The sequence below is a fragment of the Passer domesticus genome, chromosome Z (assembly GCF_036417665.1).
Source record: "Passer domesticus isolate bPasDom1 chromosome Z, bPasDom1.hap1, whole genome shotgun sequence".
In the NCBI taxonomy this organism is placed as follows: domain Eukaryota; kingdom Metazoa; phylum Chordata; class Aves; order Passeriformes; family Passeridae; genus Passer; species Passer domesticus.
In genome coordinates this window covers 68,024,285-68,045,101 of record NC_087512.1, presented here as the reverse complement: position 1 = coordinate 68,045,101, position 20,817 = coordinate 68,024,285, and the positions used below count along the sequence as shown (strand labels likewise).

Below are 20,817 nucleotides of genomic sequence, written 5' to 3'. Positions count from 1 at the left end.
CACAACAGGTAGAATTTCATAAGCAACCCACACAAAGCTCCCACAGAAACCAAAGGTACTTTCTGGGATACATTGTAGAGTCTGCCTAGTGAGGAAACCCATGATAAATATAACAACAAATTGCTGCTTAATGAGTAAGACTTAATTTGGCAGAAAAGATTCCTCCACTGACTTCATTGGCATAAACACTGAAGGTGTGGGAAGCCTTGCAACAGAGAGGGTGAGGAAGGCGGGGTGAAAGTCTGGGATGCAGGTGTGGTCTGGCACTAAATAGTCAAGCAGATCCTTCAATGTTTTCATAACCTGAATAAGTTCATGCATTTTCATAGAAGGAGAGGACGATGCCTAAACCAAACACATCTTTCCAATGTGACAGATGCAGTGGAATAAAATGTGTTTACTGCATATTATTCCTATTGGAAATAAATGCATTTCTGCAGAAGTAAAATGGTACGGCAAATATTTTCTATGACAAATCACATACAGAGCAACTGATTTTGAATGGCAAGATTTATTAAAGGGGAAAAAAAGGAAGTTTGCAGGAGATCTTGTGTGAGAAAGACTGAGCAACACTGGATTTAGAAAATAGATGCTAAAGAAGAGATGAAACCACCACTGCTCCCAGTCATGATGCAGTTGACTAGTGGCTTGGGAAATCTCAGTTCTTGCAGATTGAAGTGGAGCAGGTGGGTAAACTTTTCTCTTCAGTGAGGAAGTCTGTGCAGGGAAGGTGAAGCTGCCACACAGTGCCTGGTGTCCTTGCAGACATCAGCGTCCTTCCCTGCTCTCAGGAAGTTTGCTCTGTTTGCACTTGGTTAGTGTGAATGCAAATTGGCAGCACTCATTCCAGGTCTGTGTGTTGTGGAAGGCTGAAATAGCACATAGGCCTGAAAAACAGGAAATCTAATTATTGGAACGTTGCAATTAATACAATAGGTGATTGAGAGTGCAACTGGTAAACAACTTGATAATGGGCCAATGAGGAGGATGTCTGGAGTTCATCAAAGGGCTGTCTGAGGCCTCCACAGAGCACCTGAGGTATTTTATGACAAAGACATCCAAATATAGCACTTGAAGCCCTACAGCACAAACTGAACACATGGTGCTGCTAATGACAGGTGCTGGAGTACATACTTCACCTAAGGAGAAAATAATTACCTGGTTGAAAACACATGCTAAATGCATGCTAGATGGTAACAACAAAAAGACATGATGCAAAGCATCAAGGACTGATTAAACCCAAGTCCTGGGGAGCCAGTGATGTAGACTGCTCCTGTGGCATTTACATGCTTCACCAAAACCCAAGTGCTGCAGGTTGCTCAGGACACCAGTGCCCAAGCAGCTGGTTCCTTGCATCTCTGGAAGGCATGCAGGACACCATCCAAAAAAACATCAAAGCCATGCAGCTTTGGCTGTCTCTTCCAGAAAGCACCTCAGGTGGAGAGGGAAGGGAAAGGGAAGGGAAAGGGGCTGCAGGGGAGGGGAGGGAGCCACTGCCCTGCCATTGACCTGGTACAATTAGTCACTGCTGCAGCAGCTCATTTCTGCCAGTGGGTGTGAGAGGAGGGAGGGGAGGACTGAGCTGGAAAAACACACAAAGCAGAGCTGTGCACAGCCAGACAGCGTTAATCCCAGTGGGGCTTATGCTTCTTCCCCCTCCTGCACCCCTAGAAACTTCAGAAAACCCTGACTACAACACATGCATAAAACCAAAGACACATAAATAAATATAAACCCACATGCACAACAAAGAATTACTTATGCAGGCACAGCAGAAGAGAATTTTGCAACAATACAAGCTCTGGTGTCAGAGTCAGAGCTGCCAAGGCACAGCCACATCACACACAGGAGAGCTTCCCCATGCCCGTGGGGATTTTGGTAAAATATGGGCTTAGGCCATGGTAAAGCAATAGGGTGTTTGCTGCCAGGGATGTAGCTTTGTCTTTTGGAAAAAGAAAAAGGGTGTGATTTGATTAACCCCAAAGCTGTTGGAGCAAGGAGGTTTGCTCAGGCCCTAGCAGATGGGCTGCTGGCCTTTGGGGCTGAAGGTCCAAATTCTTGCAGTGAATGTGTTAGGCTATTGCTTCCTTTCCTCCTGGGGACGTTCCCCACTGCCTGAATGATTCAGCACCTGCCTGGTGGCAGCATGGCAGGCTGGGGAGACAGATGGCTCCGTGTGTTCACCTGAGGCATCAGCACTGAGTTGAAAGCTGTGCCCCAATTAACAGGTGCCAACAGAGAGTGAAACTGCTCCACTCCAGATCCCTCATTCTGCAGCTGGGGCAGAGAAGGGCTCTGCACTGCCATCTGCACCCTTCCCTACCTTTCCCCTGTCTCACTAATGCTTGGTGGTCCATCCTCTCGTGGTGCAGGAGGACAACTGGAGAGCTGGAAGAAACAGGCATTATGTGAACGGCATGTATTTTAGAGGATTTACATTCCAGTAAGGAAAACTCGATACAAAAGTACCAGTACATTGCATTGCATAAAAGGATAGTGCCCCTAAAGGGCTTTCAGTAAAATAATTTAAGAAGGAATTTGAGGCACAGTGATCAACTTAAAACACGGTACGTTATGCTCAGTCTGTTACCCTGTTCCTTCTTAAGGGTTAAAACACTTTTAATGAGAGGAAGAAGGTTAATATAATTTATGCTAGAAATTGTTATTATAATTACAGAGAAATCAGGGCAAGTATTTTTGTTCATGCCCACATTTTAGCACGACAATTTACTTTTCTAATGCCCATGGGACTCCACTGAAGAGCTGTAAATGATACTATCAGCCACGTCTCAGCACAATCGGTGGCACACACACACACATACACACACACGAGTGGCAACCCCATTACATTCCACAGCCTTGTGTGCTACTTTTCCTCCTGCAGGTCATTGGTCAGTGCGGTTACACCAGAGGTGAATTTATCTGTTATCTGCAGAACTTTTCATTGTTGCTGTCACTGTATTGCCACTTGAAGACAGTCACGGCATATGGGATGTACTGAACACACAAATCCTTCAGTTATTCACCAAATGCTGTGAAATTTGTAGGTGGCTCAGTACTCAAGCAAACAGCACTTGCAGCTCCCAGTTACTAGCAGGATGCCATGTACAAGCCCACAGTGTACTTGGGAAATTAGGAGGTAACAAGCGTGGATCAGGAGAGGTGAACAATTTCAGATTTTTCTTTAAGTCTGTTGCTAACAGTCCTGAATGTGTAATGGTTAGTTCTGAGCATGTTCATAACACCAGGTTTTCAACTCTTTAAGGATGAGCCCATCTCTTTGGATGGGCATAGGTACATTCTAACTGAAGCAAGCTCTTGATATTTATGGGCTCCAAAAAATCTAGTTGTTTTAATTGACATATATCAATAAATAAAACAGAGGTAAGTCTTGACAGAAAAGGCTGTATGTAAAATAGAATAAATAACATGTAATAAATGAAAATAAATTAATAAATAACATGTTATATTGATTGAAAGAAAAAGTGCAAACAGATTTTTTCAAGTTGACAACTCACCTTTTATGGGAGATACAAAGAGGAAAATAGGGTATGATAGAGCCCATGTCACAGGATTATTTAGGAAGTCCTGAGGGGAACCAGATCATAAGAGTAACTGGGAAAGTGTCATAGAAAAGTAAGGGGAATATCCTGCAATATAGGTTATGACAGCTGGGACTGAGTATGTTATTTCAGATCTACTTAAATTGGCTTAAGACAGTTTTGCCTCAGACTGAACTAGAAAAATAAATTGGGAAGGAGCTGCTTCCCTGGATCTGAAGAGGGTGGGGAAAGCCAGGTGGCTTGGGATGTGCAGAAGGTATTTTGGGAGCTACAGATTAAAGGAAGACAGAATTCTTGCTACTGTGTCATATTGCAGGGACAGTTGCCATAGCATCATTTGCTCTAAGAATAGATTTCTATAGCCCAGCAGCAGGTCAAAATATTTATAAGAGTGAGGATTTTTTCAAGGCCAATTCAGCCAAAATGCAGGTCCCTGTACAGAACTGCTGAAAAGCTCATCAGGTAACTCACACAACCAGCCAGAAACTAGAATGATTTGGGGCAACTAGGACACAGCCATGTGGTGTCTGACAAGAGCTTCCACAAAAATAAAAGCAATCATTCTGTCTTGCCTGAGTCTTTGACCGGGAGACAAAGAAACAGAGCATGGATTGTGAATCAAAGCAGAACATTTTGTTAGAATCTGAGACAGAACAGTGACCTGAAATTATTTTACCTCTCATCCACTGATTTTTCCCTAACAGGGAACTTGGCAGCTCTCTGCACTCCTTATGGTGCCGAAAAGAGACTCATGAGCCCAAATCAGGCTCTGTCTGTGCTGTTGTCTCCAAATGTGGCTGGCAATCCAGCTCTTCCAGTCAGAAGCAGAGCAAGGGCATCATGACACAGCTGCCCCTTTCAAGGCACAGAAATATCCTGCCCCAAAGCAGGAGTTTGGAGGCAGTAGCTAGAAGCAGACTGCCTAATTGAGCTTGTTTTGTGCATTGATGCAGCATGGGAACTGTCCTTGCTTCCCCAGCATCTATGAGACACAGTGAAAAAGATGTTGAGGAGCACAAAACAGTTTCCAACACTGTGGTAAAGCAGAATCTGATTAGGGAAACACACTGCTTATAACAGACCTTCTGCAATGCAGTTGATCTGCCTTCAATCCCTTGCCCACATGTGGCTGCACACCTGGGCCACACCACAGGGCAAACTGCACAAGCATCTCTTATGCCATGGAGAGGGTTTGAAAGGTGAAACTCAGACTGTTCTTCCTGAAGAAGCATAAAATGTAATGACAGTCTCCATGAAACCAACCTCTTTTTCACTTAGGACACTTCTGACATAAGAAAATATCAAGTTATGAGTATCACAGTTTCACACCTCAATCACACATTTGATTAAACACAAGAGACTATGGCAGAAACAGGCAAGCTATGGGCAGAGAATACTTCCTCCTCCTCTTTAGCAGTTCTGGGGGATTACAGTGGAAAAATCAAAGAATTAAATGAAAGGGTGATCAAGAAGGAAAAGGCAAGCACTAGAGCCTGCCACCTTTAGGGAATATCAATTAAACACAGAGACTCTATGGAAAAAATGGTGATACACTCTGTGCCTCTGAGCACTACTGCAGAATAAGTAGCTTGCTCTGTGCTAATTGCTTATCTACCACTGCCATCAGAAGATCATAATTTCAAAACTAGATCAATAAAATAAATACAATGGCCAGGGGCCAAATACTGACAGAAAATCTGCAGGCTGTTCTCAAAACTCACCAATGCACTAGTATCTTCTTTAGTATTCTTTCCACGTGACCTTGCCACAGCATTAGCATGACAAAACATTTTTTATTTTGTTACTGTGAAGTTCACATAAAGACATTTGCTGACTGTAAGTAATTGTTCCATGAACATCTGTATGGTGAACCTCTTTCTGTCTACTCACACATTTCTATACCAGCTCACCTTTTATATTCAATTAAATGTCATCATTTTACAGGTTGATACAAGCTGGGTGCAGTGCCAGCCACTTATGCCAGAAGGATTTCCCATAGGGCATGTAAGAGAAGCCAAAGTGGGATATGACATGAACTTAAGTTTTTGTGTCTTAATGCTTGTTTTATTCAAAAGAACAGTTGCCAGTGTAGTGAAAGAGGCCCTTAGGAGAAAACCAGAAAATGTTATGGGCAAACCCCCAGGATAATATGCTACTGGCAAAATACACAGCATGTCTTCCCTTTAAACACAGCCTAACTTACAAGTCCCAAGAAATGCACAACTCTGTGCTGACATGTAGCTAGGATGATTTTGATAGCACAACTCTAAAATAGAAGTCAGCACATGCAGACATTGTGGGGATTTCTTATTATTTGGAATGTCCCATAAAAAGTTAATCTTTAAAGTTGTGTAGGAGTGAGGAGAAACAGATCCTCTTAACAAGCTAGGAGCAAATACACAGGATATGGGTAGGAGTAGAAGACTAAAAAACAAATAAGCCAAAACAGAAGCAGTTGGGTCACTTCCCCAAAGGTATTGTATCTGGGCTGAAACCACAGGCTTCTGCAGAGCACACACTTGTAGGACAGACTGCAGGCAGAGAGGAGTCACTAGAAGCAAGCACACAAGTCCTTGAAGAAAAGTCATTGCCTCAGCTGTGTGTGAGACAGGGTCAGGAACCTGTAAAACCACTTCAGCTGCTGTTACACTGCAGCAGAGCCTGAGCTGAGCTGAGCTGAACTGAGCTGAGCTGAGCATCACCAGAGTGCAGTGTGCTGCTTGGTGCTGTAAGGTGTCAGAGTGAAGACAGGCAGCATCCCCTGAACAAGCTGACAAATTACAGACCAATGTTAAACCTGTAGCCATTCTCACTAATGCATTTTTTAAAGTTATCTTGCTGTCTTTCTACAAGACACTGTATCTACAGGGCACTGTATCTACAAGGCTTGCTGTACCCCTTGGGAATGTACCTGCTCATGATGCTGTGGTGGGGTGGGAGGTGTGGAGATGCACCCCCAGTACCAGCCCTTTTTACAGGGACATTCCAGTGAAGAGGTGGAGATTGCCTCCTGCACCCTTTCATTTGGTGGGTTTATTTGTGAGCTTTTTGTTTCCCATCTGGTAGCTGTACTCTAGATTAGAGATAATTTTTGTGAACGTGATTGTGGTACTGCAAAATCTAAAGCTCATTTTGCAGGAAATGTAGTGATGATGCCACCAATTATTAATACATATATTCTGATTTATTCCCTTTACAAAAATTACAGGATTTGTGTCATAAAAAGACAGAAACATTTTTATTCCCAGATATCAAATGAATGTATGCACTTAAAGGAAAAATAAAAGGTCTCCTCCAGAGAGGAGGAGACAACGCACCTCATTTTTCTGTAACTAGCGACTTTGCCCCTTATGGGAGTGCCATACTCCCAGTCTTGTCAATCTTTGCTATTGACTCCTCAGACTGTTTTCTTTTTCTGGTACTTTCTTGTTTCCTCTTCCCCTTTTCCTCCCTCCATTGCTTTCAAGCTCTTTCTCCACTGCTCAGGAATGTGCAGTCATTTGTCATAGCTGCTTTTCCCAATCACCTGTCAGTTTCTGTGTATACTTCATGCTGAATTAGTGGTTGGGAGGCACTAAGCTTGAAGGCAGCAGGGGGGAAGCAACTGAATTTGCAGCTATAGCCTTGGGACCAAACTTCTGTGATGAATACTCTCAACACATGTTGCTGCTGGTGATCAGAGATGAGAAAAGCACCTATTGTTTTCCTTTCATGCTCTAGGCTCTTCCAGTAATATTTTTGCTCACTGTGTTTTTTCTGCCTCAAATTACGTAGTTCACAGGAAGTCTCCTGTGTATAAGAGATTGTTGAATAAATAACTGTTTACACAAATCAGCTGCAAGCCTAAAGATGTTACACACTGAAAGAAGTCAGCTGCATCTTCTTGTCATATCCTGTTGGTTAAATTATGTTAAGATGCTGAATCAGTGAGTCCATTGAAATCTTCATTGTTTTCTGTTTTAGCATCACTGAAACATACTCGATGGACAGAAGACTTGTCCTCTGGTTTTATAAGAGTAGCATTATTATTTACAGAACAACACTCAGGGCAAAAACCAAACATGGCCTATGTGAAGATCTGATGGGACTACTTTTTAATACTAGGAAAACTAAATAAAATACTAATGGATAATTATTTTTTCCATTATTTTCCCATATTTTCAAGTGTAATCTGTGTAGGGCAATTAAAAAAAAATCCCAGAAGTAATCAAAGAAAGTACCTTTGTGACTCTCCACAAACAACTTCTCTTCTTGATATCTCAAAATGTGATCCACTGGAAATGGGAAAATAAAGTTGTATAGACACAAGCAACACTTACCGGCCTTGGATGGCATAACATTTGGCAAACTGCTTAGTAAAATATCAATGAACAGATAAATAAATTTGAACAACTTGAAAATTTGGGAAATAATGCCAGTCCTGCTTTAACAGAACTGTCACAACAGAGACTTCTTAAACAGAGAAATTTCCTTTTCAAATGCAGTGTTTCTACATTTTTATTCAGACACAAGTTTTGATTTTTTTCTCCCCCTGATTTGGCTGACCTAGATTTCACCTAAGTTCCTAATGTCTTTCTGGAGAAAGGGGGTTACGGCAGCTGCCCAAACTGTGGGAGCTGACTTGTTAAAAACCAAGCCAGACAGGCAGGCAGGAGCTTGCCATCTAGGTCAAAAGCAATCTGGGTTAGCAAGTGTACTTCTCCAAACACACAGGATTATGCTAGTTTTGCTCTTTTGCAAAAGGCACAGGAGGTCTGCCAAAGTGTAGTACTAAAACTGTTTGCCAAAAATGACATTTCAAGTAAAAATTTAAAGTCTTAAATTTTTGGTTCTAGAACGACAAAAAAATCTCACTTAATGAAAAAACAAAAAACACAGATGTGTTTTAATTCACTTTCAGCCTGTCCTTCCACCATAATGCACAACTCAGCAGCAGAAGAGTCATCATCCTGGGTCAAGCTGACACAGTACCTGCTTTTACCCTCGAATACTCAACAGCTAATGATAGACCTAAATACATGTTTTGAAAGGTTTCTACAAGAGGAAAAAGAAGTGGAGTACAATGAGAAAAGAATGTGTAGACTAAACATTTCATATTCTATAAACACATTTATTTGAAAGTATAGGGGACAATACTATCAGAGTATTGTATATTATGGTTTTGAAGTGCAAGGAAAATGCCCTATTAAAGGGCTAGTGGAAAAGAGCAGAGACACATGCTGCCTTTATTGTGAGTGTTAACAAAGGAACACCTGCAGTACTTTCCACAGGATCCCTTTCCACATGTGCCTGGTACCCCAGGCAGATGCTATGCGCTGAGCACAATGAGAAGCACCAACAGCCAGATCCAGGTGGTTCCATGGGCTGACATGACCATCACACACTGAACAGCTCTTCACACATGATCTCAGGTATTGCAGCCCCATTCACTGAAGCCTCCTGAAGGCCATCCTCTCTGCTTACAAAAGTAAATAGAAGTTTTTCTATCTATATTTGACTTTCCAGCTGGATTAGCACGATCTGCTTCCATGTCATGTGTCACCCCTGTGACAGCACCACCAAGGAGGCCACCAAGCCTTTTGCATGGGTGTTCAATCCCACCACACAGAGGAACCTTGGCTGGAAGTGCCAACCAAGCCAGGGCTGCTGGCAGAGAGCACAGCTATTATCACTGTGTGAATCCTCCTGAAATTTCTCCTCTGGGATGGATAGGCAGAGGTCCCATTGATGAGTGCCTGGAGAGGAAACAACTGTCTAGTGCATTCTTCTGCTCTACAAAGGGGTTGGGGAAGAAACATGGCTTTGTCAATGTTAGTGCCCAGCATATCCTCGGGTGCCCTTGCCATAGATCATCACCATCATCATCATGGCAGCACTGATTATAAACCTGTTTGCAAGATGGATTCAGCCCTACTAAAGCACAGATACTAAAGCTGTGGATGATCTCAGCTGAGGATTCACAGAAATAAGGGCAGCCTTAATCTCCCTAAGGAACACAGATGGAGTCACAGCGTTGGAAATAGCAGCATGCATGCAGTAAACAAGTGCAGCATTAGCTGCCCTCCATCCACATGCCAGCACTACCTGCCCAGTGCGAGGGGCATCTCAGGCCCCTGACACGCACCCACATGAGCCCCAGGCACTCAGACTCCCCACCAAGCACCAGCTGTGTCATTGCTGTGTCATTGCTGCATTCCATGCAGAACTTCACCTCTGCTATCACAGGTCGTGAGAAGCGTTGTAGCATCATGTGGTCTACAACAGCAGCTTAGCAATCTGGGAAAGCTGGAATCATCTGCAGCAATCAGCCACTATCCCAGGAAGAAGAACACACTGTCCTGCACCCGACCAGAAATTCAGCTGAGCTCTTAATGGCCAAACCACTGATATGGATGCTTCCACTGCTTGATCAAATAGCTATTACAGCCTGCTCTTACTATTTCAGCATAGTAACTGAGTATCTTATGAGACACTTTTGCAATTTATAAATTTGTTTCTAATGCTTTAAATTGACTAAGGAGAGCTAAAGAAAAGGGATATCAGCAGCTCAGGCAGAGGTCCACTGCTGGCTGGGTATTTTCACAGGCTGTATCAGGCCAAACTTCCCCAGCCTGTCAGTTTGCTCATGAGATTGGCACAGTCACTGCCAGCCATGGAAAAGTGAGCTTTGACCAGACACAAATCCAGTGCAAGCTGATGGGATGATTTGTGTGATATGGCTGTAGTGTCCACATCAGGGTGCTACATGCATCAGCAAAAGGAAGCTGCTGTGTAGGCACCAGTGGTAGAAACAAGTCCATCTATGCACTTCAAAATCATGAATTGAATAGCACCCAGAAAAAATTAGCTCTTAAATCTTCAACCTGAATAACAGAATGGTTTGGGTAGGAAGGGACCATAAAGATCATCTAGCTGCAACTCACCTGTCATGGTCAGGGACGCCTCCCACTAGACCAGGTTGCTCCAAGCCCTGTCCCACGTGGTCTGGAACACTTCCAGGGATAGGGCATCCACAGCTTCTCTGGGAAACCTGTTCCCCTCACCACCCTCACAGTAATAATTGCTTTCTAATAGCTAATCCAAATCTACCCTCTTTCAGTTAAAAGCCAGGTCCCCTTGTTCTATCACTTCATGCCCTTGTGAAACACACATCTCCAGCTTTCATAAGAAAAAGGCCTCCTTTATGTACGGGAAAGTGCTGTAATGTGTCCCCAGAGCCTTCTCTTTTCTTCTCTACACAGAAAAACCCCAACTCTGTCAGCCTTTCCTCTTAGGAGAGGTGTTCCAGTCCCCAGATCATCTTTGTGTCCCTCCTCTGAACTCACTGTCGAAGGACCACATCCTTTCTGTGCTGGGGACCCCAGGACTGGACACAGCACTCCAGGTGGGGTCTCACCAGAGAGGAGCAGAGGGGCAAAACTACTTCCCTCCACCTGCTTCTCACATTGCTTTTGATGAAGTTCAGGATATGGCTGGTCTTTTGGGCTGTCAGTGCACATTTCTGAGACATGCTCAGCTTTATATGCACCGGTACCCACAAATCCTTCTCTGCTCTCAAACCCTTCATCCCCTAGCCTGTATTGACACAAGGGGCTGCTCCTCAAGCCTGTCAAGGTCCCTCTGGATGAACACTTTCTTGATAATGTGGGTGTGAACAAAGTGCTGGGTCTGCATTTGTTTCTGCTCCAGTGTGTTTTTAGACCCAGTCAGCTTAAGTGAGAGAAGAGATGCTCCTCAAAGCCAGCTCTGCAAGCCTGGTACTCCATGCTGCCCTTGGACCCATTGTCCCTTCCCCAGTGTCACAGTCACTCTCTGGCACCCAGCCATCAGCAACAGCTCTGCACAGAGCACGGCAGGCTCCCGGGGCAGGGAACAGAGACAGCTTTGTCTCCTCACCCACCACCAGCGGGTTCCTCTGCATGCCAGCCCCACAGGACTGGCTGCTGCTGCCCTGCCACCTCCATATCAGGATGAGCTGTGCTGCCCAGCCAGGCACTGCGGGAGAGGTGACAAGTGGCTGTGAGGAGTGATGCCAACAGATCGATGGAGGGGACTGTGAGGTCCTACTCCATTACAGGAAGGGCAGACAGGAACAATAACACAGCAGGGGCAACCTCTGCTCCTTCTAGCTCTGCGCTGACTAGGGGTGGTGGAGAGGTGCTCAGAGCCCAAGTGAGCTCTCCCCTGCTCAGTGAGCAGCCTTTCTGCCGAAGTCACCATGCTGGTGACAGCATGTGACAGGAAAAGCAAGTGCTCCACTGGGGCTTAAATTGACCAGTCATTAAACTACCCCTCACTAGGAACTAAGTGACTTCACATATGTCCCCAGCTATACTTTGAAAGGGACAAAGCAGTGATTAGTGTTAATTGCAGCAGGACTCAAGCAGTGGTGTGGAGGTGGAAGTTGTGGCCTGGCACTGCCACATCCAGCACAGGAGACAGAGCCATTTAACATTCATGCTCCTCACTGGTGCTCCTTAACATCTGTTCCTCGAGTTATTTTAAATAATCCTGGGACAATCACAGTGCAAGTTATGCTTATTCAGTTCTGGACCCTATTACTGAGATTCTTCTCAGTTTTGATTATTTAGGTTTTTGACACTGGTTTGGACAATTAAAAAGAATAAGAAAAAAACATGTTTGATACCAGTCTCTTTCCTCCATCCACCTATTATTCTATTTCTTTTTTCCTCTCTAACGCATGCATAGTTTTGTCATTTGGGATTAATTTATGAACAAAAAATGTTACATTTAAATCATGGCCTGAGTTTTTTTTTTAATTGAAGTCCTTTACCACGGCTTGCCAGGAAGAATCTCTTGCCATGCTATTATGTTAAACGATAGAGTGAAACCTGCTCCTTTCTAAACTTTATAACCTTTTTTTTGTCTCCTTGCTTACAAGCCCCTTTGTAAAAAATAAAGTATCTTTCTTGTGGTAAGTCACTCTTTGTGGCAGCTTCCAGCAGCACAACCAACCTTTCTGAGCTGCAGCTCCTAGCACAAGTGATGTTACACACAAAGGTAAATTCACCTTTTGCATGTTCAGTGACTTTCCTAATGCTAAAGGGTTTTTTTCCTTCCACACAGATGAAATGCTGCCATGTACGTGTGCATGCATATCTGTCTGTCTAGATATGTTCTCTGCTATACCCACATACCCTCAGTATGAGTGTACCACAGCTCAGATTTCCCATTCCATACAGCTGAGATGAGTGCTTTGTTCAGACCATGATCAGAAAAGAGAGACTACATGCACCCAGGACTCTGTATCCCGTGAATGACATAGATCAAAGCCACCATATGGATTCAACACCTCATCTGTCCCCTGGACAGCAAAACAGAGGGTGGCAAAACAGAGGACACAGTCAGTCTCCTCTCCCAGCAAAAACTGCTGGAACACATATAACATAGACTGGCTTCAGGTGATGAGGAACCAGAGGAAAAATCAACTATAAAGCAACAACAGGTATAGAAATGTCCCTGACTAGTCCCTAGTGGGAGAGCTGGGAGGAAACAAGACACTTCCAGACTTGCATCCCTTGCTTTAGAAGTTAGAGTTTAAAAGGGACAAGAAGACTTTTACATGGCTTTCTTAGGCACAGGATGGTGTGGCGACATCACTGACTATGGCTGGAGGAAGCTTTGATCCTCACAGAAGGCCCAGACTCTCCTCTGCAGGACAGAACACTGCCACCTGTACCAGTGCTCTGAGGGTGACAATACTGTCACAGCAACACACCACTGCTCCGGCTGTATCCCAGGGGCAATATCCCTTGGGAGCGCTCTTGCTAGTGCCTGTGGCACCACAACAAATACACAAAAATATGGCACTTTGAAGGAATGACCTTCTCAACCTGGCTTTTTACCTCTGGTTAGTTTAAAGAGATTCTCTTTTGAGTTTCAGCCATCTCTGAGAGAGGAACAGTGGATAGGGAAGAGTTAAATTAATCAAAACATAACATAGCAAGTCCCAGCAGTACCTGCTGGAATAGCTCTTGCATGTGTGTGTATTAACTGTACTTTACCCCCTCCCTACAAGTATAATCATGCTAGTTATGAAATGAGGCTCAATAACATGCAATTCTATGCTCAGGAGTATTTTGCATGCTACACAGATTATTAATATCTCGTGGACAGGCAGGTGACATGAAATATTGCTTTTTATCCAAAGTGCAATTGACTTTTAGGTAGGAAAATGTCTCCCTTTTCATTAGGAAAAGCATTTTGGAGATGGCTCTGATAAAGCTGTTGACCTTCCACTTTGAGAAAGTTTCACTTTGGATAAGAACTAGCCTGCTTTAAGCACTAACATTAAATTTCACTCTGAAATTAAACATAGATGTACTGTTTGCAAAGGAATAGTACAGTCATGCCACTTGAAGTGCGGGTGTTTTTCTGCATGATGTAACTCTAGGGAAGAAAAATGCTAGTCACAAAGGTAAGCAATTAGTTCAGTGGGCTGAGAAGGGTGGCACAGACAGCATTGTGGGGGCTCATAAGAAGGCTAGGGCGATTTGTGGTTTCTCATAGAGGTAGCTTCACTAGGGGCCTTGTTGGAATAGATCTTACACAGAGGACATCTCTCTGAAAACTGCTGAAATAAAATTATGGTAATTTCAATGAGAGAGATGGGGAAAATGCAAGATTTTAATATTCAGAAGGGTCAACATGACATTACTTACTTGTTTTTTTGTTTAGAGGCAACTTTATTTGTGATGTCAAGAACACTCAAGAGGCTCATTCTGGGACCTGGCAATATGTTTACTTGATAACTGTGAGATATTTTTAAGCACAGCAGAAGAAACTGTGCAGTGACCTTGCCTCACAAAAGCACCACATTTGCAGAAGGTTAGAGAATTATTTTTGCCCTTGGAAATGTACACGCATACTTTAGTCATTAGTTCCTATATTATAAATAATCTTTTCCTGTAAAAGGGCTTTGAAGTAATAAAAAGCAGAAATATTATGTTTTGGTCAAGCATGGTTTACAGCATACTGCCTAAGACCCCAAGCCTCCTTTCTCCTTCTGCTACAGGTTTCCTGTGTTGTCTTGTCAGTGGACTATTTCTGTTTTCTCTGTTTCTTTGCCTAGTAGTAACATGAAAGTGAATCTCTTGGGAGTGTTTTGTGACTTAAATCATTTGCCCTAGGCCCTAGGACGACAGGTTCCATAAAAGACTGGTGATAAATACAGTCAAGATTCCAACTTAATTAAAATCCTCCAATTTTTTGGGGAAATATTTAGGGAAGAAGAAATATAAACCAGAAGCTTCTGGATGTTCTTCGAAATTTCTCTGTCAATAAATTATCAAGATTTTGTGCTCCTGGGAAGTTTTTTCAGCTTTCAGTCTCCTCTTACATTCCCTGTTGGAAATAAATCCATAATAGCTGCATTTAACTGCTGTGTGAATTATTTTCTTCAGACCTGCGGCTTTAGGAAAAAGATATTAACACAAACCAAAAAAGCCCCCAAACCTACTAAGGTTTACTCTGGGATAGATACCACCATTCACTTGTTATTCAGCATATGGAAAGATGCATTTAAATCACCTCCTTTAAAATGCAATCTAGTCATGGAGAAGAGTGTGCGTCATAGGGACAGAAGGGAGAAACACAGAATCACAGAATGGTTTGGGTTGCAAGAACCTTAGATCTCACTTAGTTGCAGCCCTCCTGCCATGGGCAGGGACACCTTTTACTAGACAAGACTGCTCATATCTCCCTCCAACCTGGCCTTGGACACTTCCAGTGATGGGCCATCTATAGCACCTCCGGACAACCTGCTCCATCACACTAGCAGCAAAGAATTCTAGTATCCACTCTAAATATTTCCTCTTTCAGTTTAAAGCCATCATCCCTTGTCCTGTCACTACATGCTGTGATAAAAAGACCTTCTCCAGCTCTCTTGTAGGTCCACTTTAAGTACTGATGGAATCATGTCTCCCTGGAGCCTTCTCCTCTTCAGGCTGAACAATTCCCAACTCTCAGCTTGTCTTCCAAAGAGAGGTGCTCCATCCTTTCATGGTCCTCCTCCCATCTTGCTCCAACAAATCCATGTATTTCTTGTGATGGAGACCTCAGAACTGGATGCAGAGCTCCAGGTGGGCCCTCACTCAACCTGCTGGGCACACTGCTTTTGATTTAAGAAGATATTACACTCAAGTTGCAAAGATTAAAATAAATGCCTTGAATAGTTCTGTGCTCAGTATTATATATATGGCCCTAAATATGTATTTCTGTTTGAGCTCCTCTAGAATTTCAATTCAGAAGACTGGCATAAGGTGCAGCACTGGTCTCAGTTCAGGGCAAAGCTGTGTCCACACATCCTGTGATGCACCTTATACACATTGCACTGCCTGGCACTAGTGTAGGGGCAAGGAGTGGCTTTTGGTTCATGGCAAATCCATGGCCACAGTGACTCATCTGGCATTTACTGGCTTCACCACAGACTTGATGAAAAATGAGAAAAAAAGGGTTGAGTTCAGCAGTTTTACCCCCAGACCAACAAAGAGGTCATGCAGCATGGATCACCAAGAACAGCTGCTGTGTTCTGCCTGCCTGCTGCTCCAGTGCCCCTCCCCTTGGGAGATGGTTATGTCTGAGATTAGGAAGGAATGACCAAAGTTCCCCACAGCGACCTCCCTTCAAAGACAGCCCTATCAAATGCTGGCTACATAAAAAGAATGGCTGGTTATTTCCTCAGGAAAGAATATTTTTTCAAGAGTAGCAAAGGCACACAGTGCAGAGACAGCCAGCTTCACTTTGAGAGATCTTTCTAGTTAACTTAGATGTTATAGATAAGAACCAAGAGGCTGGGAATAGACTAGGGAGAGCACAAATCTTTGATTACAAATAATTTTCTGCCTGCTAATGATAGTTTAAATAATTTGATGAGGCTATTGGTTTTTGTTTGGGATGTCCTATTTATAGCAGGCCTCAGACTTTGAAGTAGTCTGAAGTGCATAAACTGCTGGTCCAAGAACATGTGCAGGGTGAGAACCAGGCTCTATCCATACCAGAAGCTGTTGGTTTCAACAGCTTAGAAACACACAGTAGTAGAGTTTCTTTCCTCTTCAAATCAACCAGTGTCAATGCATTGATCACATTGTTACTTGCTACATAAAACCCTTCCATATTCACACACCTTATTATTTTTCACACACCCTGTTATTTTTCAGTTTTCATACTTTCATATTTTTTACAGCAACTAACCTTCTAGCAGGACTCTGCATCATTCAGGGTTCACATGTGGAGATGCTCCCATCACTTTAAATCACCTCTGTTCTGCAGGGTCTTACCAGCTATTAATCCACTTCACAAAATCAATCAAAGTCTTCAACTGCAAAGCTCTTAGGGGATTAAGACATGGTATACTACTTGGGCCACAGTTCCTCTCTTCATATCAGCCCTTGCCAACCACAAAAAACACCCACATCTAAGTTTCTGTTCTCAAAGGTTGGAGAAGAAACTTCTGAGAACAAAACCCAAATTTTGCATTGCCTTTCAAGGAGATGTGCTTATGTCACAGTGTGACTGCCATCATGTTAAAATGCATAAAATGCCAAATGATACTCAGAAAAACCCACACACACATTACTAAGGAGAGCACATTAACCCCCCTCTATTTCCTCACAGATTCCTCCTTCATGATTCCCTGTGGTACATGAGTTGGCAAACACTTTGAAATGGGGGGCAGGGGAGAACTTTTTTATTGTTACCAGTAGAGGATAATTTTCTCCTGTACTTTTACAGTCAGATTTTTAAAGGCAGGCATAATCCGTGCATTTATCAACTTCAAATTTAACATACATGGTTCAGATACATCAGTTTCCAAACCTTTACCCATTAACTTCCTTGCTCTGAAAGAGTACAGATGAAGGTGACCGTACACAGGTCACCATAATTTTCTTTTCTTACTGCCTGGTAGCTCTTACACTGAATTTCATCAGTAGCTACTAACTCAATACACATAGTCTAAGTAGGTCATTCTGAATTTAGTTACTGACCTCCTTCTGTACAAGCCCAACCTTGTTAAGTGTCAGTGGCTACACTGAGCTGCACTCACCAGGGGAGAACTGCTGTAGGGTCTAAACCTTCCACCCAAGATCACTGTCCACCTAAGGAGGTGAGATCAATCTCACTGGCCTCTCAGCAAGCTACAGCCACTGTCACAAAGGCCTTAAGGCAGCCACAAGCAGCACGTAAAAGAAAGGTGATCTGCATTGCACAAAATGAGAAGGAGAGAATGAATCCTTCCCAAGCCTGTGGCTGAGGACAAACAGCACACCCGGTCTGCTCTAGCACTGTATTGGTTTACCACTAGCTGTCAGTATAATTTTCTAACAAAGATTTTGATTTCCCAGCAAATCTCCAGCTGGCAAATTGGTACTTGAAATTTAGTTACTCTTTCTGTGCAGAATTATTACATGTCTCCACCCAGGCTTTTGCAGGCCCTCATAAGTTTGACAGATTGGTTGGTTTGACTTCCTGCTCTGCTGGTGACATGCAGCAAATTATCCCAGCCAAACTGGTGATTACACCACCATTTATACAGACTCCAGGCAGGACTGAAAATTATATGGCAGGAAGTCTTGAAATACCTGTGTAGGTGACAATCAGGAAAATGACAGCCCTGGTGGGGCTGAATGATTTGAAGAGGAAAACCAGACTAGATCTTTGTGGAACAGAAGAGTCTGCAGGTGTCTGCTTTATGAGATTTCTTAAAAAGCCTGTGGCCTCCAAATTGTTTTGGTTGCTCAACCCTCTGAGTAAAAACAAACCTTTGAGCTAAATAGTACATGGATTTAAAAACCTACATAAAAATAGAAACCAAAAATTTAATTTTTTATTTAAAATGCTTTAGAACTATAATTTTATCTTGTTTATTAATGGTACAAAACATATTTTCTTCCTGTGCCCTAGCGGGTTGTCTCACGCACCACCTAGGGTTCATATCCCTCTGCTTTGGAGACCACTGCTGCGCCCTACCAGACCAAGATGGGGTAGGGGTTCCACACAGCAAGCTGTTGAAAGGTGTTAAAAGGGAGAGGGACAAAAATAGCACTGTGCAATGAACACTGTGCTCATGTACTACATGTCTCTGGCTATTCTAGGGTTGAAAGAAGCACAGTTTCTGAAACAAGATCTTCATTAACTGCTCTTCTCAGGCTCATTATCCACAGATGCTATCGGCACTTTTCAGTGCCAACCCAGACAGCTGCCAACTGTGTTCCAAGAGGTACAGCAGGAACACAGTGCACAAGCCCAGGCAGGGATTTTGCTGGTCCTGGTTTTCCAAAAAGAAACATAGGGTGAAAAAGCCCATTCTTAGACATTTAAGTGAGCAGTATGTAGAGCAACACAGGTCAGACCCTGACAGATCTCCGCTGACAGGCAGAAGGACACCCAGCTGGCAGACACAGGATCCTGGGTGCAAAAGGCAGAGCTGCAGAATGGCAGCCTGCATTCAGCAATACAAGACAAGATGAAGCAAAACAGGAACAGCTCACTAGCACGAGATCAGTCTGGTCCCGCATTTCAGTCAGACATCAACCAGCAATAATTGCATACAGCAGGAGCACAATGGGCAAATATAAAGCAGTCCTTTCCTTATCAGGCAATCTGGAAATCAACAGATTGCCCCCCCCCCCCCCCCCCCCCCCCCGCCAAGTTGAGGACTTCAGGTGCATGCAGGCTATGCAGTGTTTCTTTGAAATGCCAGTTTAACCATCTAATCCCTCTCTAGACCTACTGGTACTTATAGTCACTTCAGTCCTGTGGAAAAGTTGCAGCAAAAAGCAGGCAAAATAGCACAGCTAGGCTAGGGCCAGCACTGGCCCTGCTTACAGTGAGACCTTACTGGTCTCTTCCCAGTGATGGTGCAGCTACAGCCACAGCTTTAGCATCCCCTTTTTTAGACAGTGCAGGAGCTCCAGTCGTTTGATCTGACTTTCAGCAAGTGCATTCTGCTCTTCAACACAGCAGAAGCATACATTTTCCTGGAGAGTTTCCAACACTCGGCTCTTCTGAAGTGGGCACTTTTTTTCACACTGGACCAGTGTACGTAAACAAACACCTTTTAATAAGTAGCCCTCAGTCTCAATTTAATTTGTTTATTCTGAGGCCCCTAAACACATTAATTGCTTAATTTGAGGTAATTCTTTCGGGTTACCATGGTGTCAAATAGTAAAACAAAGAACAACCCAACTAACAGTTTCTTTGGGGCAATTTCTAAAAGTCGACTAAGCAGTGGCATACTTGGTAGTACCATGCACTGAGCTGCTGTTATCTCACACTTCAGTGGCTGTATGCTAAAGCTTCATTGGTAAAAGTGTAACAACAAGTCCTAGCAATATTTCATCTGTTTTCACATATCAGTTAGCTTCTGATAGGCCTTAGCTTCTTTTAAGCCTGGCCTAAAATCAAAAGTCTGCTACCAAAGCCATCTCCACCAGACCTGTCTCCTGAGCAGGTGGCAGGCAGGAGGCATCCAGAACTCCCATTAAATCACTTCAGTCACTGCTGCTGCTTGGCCAGCAGTCTGTAGTGCTACAAAGCCTGGGACATAAGTTTCCTTTACATGTCGTGTTATAAGCAGTGTGTGCCTGTCCCAGAGCAAGACCAGGGGTGGGGGGCGGGGTCTGCTTCTTCCCTAACCATGGTCAGTCCTTGCTCCCAAACCCTTTTAAAGGAAATTTAAAAAGGGGAGAGAGACAGGGAAAAGAGAAGGGGACAAAGCTAAAACCTCTCTGGTTCTGTATTTGTTGCAGTTCGTTGCATTTCTCTTCTCCTGAGGATGAGTATCGATTCAGTCATGACCAGACAAATGATCTGCAGCACAACCCATGGAGAGTAGAGTCAAGTGGGCTGTTGGCAATATTAAGATATTTGATATTAACAAATGTATAGAGCCATAAACCAGAGACCTCATATAAATATAATCATGGTAGGAGGGAGAGGCAGGTGACATAATCAAGCAGCTGCACTGTCAGAAGAAGTTTGAAATAATCTTTGATCCCTTGTATTATCCCAAAAAATGTTAGTCCTTCTCATCAAGTTGTCACTGTGATGCTAGAAGACAAAGTGAGCAGTGAGAAATACATTTTAGGAACTGATCTTAAAACAATATTGAAATGCAGTGAATGCAAGATAAACAGCTGTCTAACAAATTCATCCTTCTGGAGTCTTATAAAACTGCAGTGTCATTTCCAGTTAATATCTGATTTTAACTTCCTTTTAAAATGAAACATTGCTT

At 43.3% G+C, this 20,817-nt stretch overlaps 1 long non-coding RNA gene across 1 annotated transcript; it reads right to left on the bottom strand.

Moving 5' to 3' along the window:
• Window positions 1-492: 492 nt before the first annotated feature.
• Window positions 493-19,190, bottom strand: LOC135290106 (uncharacterized). The gene is made up of 2 exons (XR_010352816.1): window positions 2,324-19,190; window positions 493-887 (listed from the first exon to the last, which is right to left on the bottom strand). It is a non-coding gene; the product is annotated as an uncharacterized LOC135290106 (long non-coding RNA).
• Between the last annotated feature and the right edge of the window lie 1,627 nt (window positions 19,191-20,817).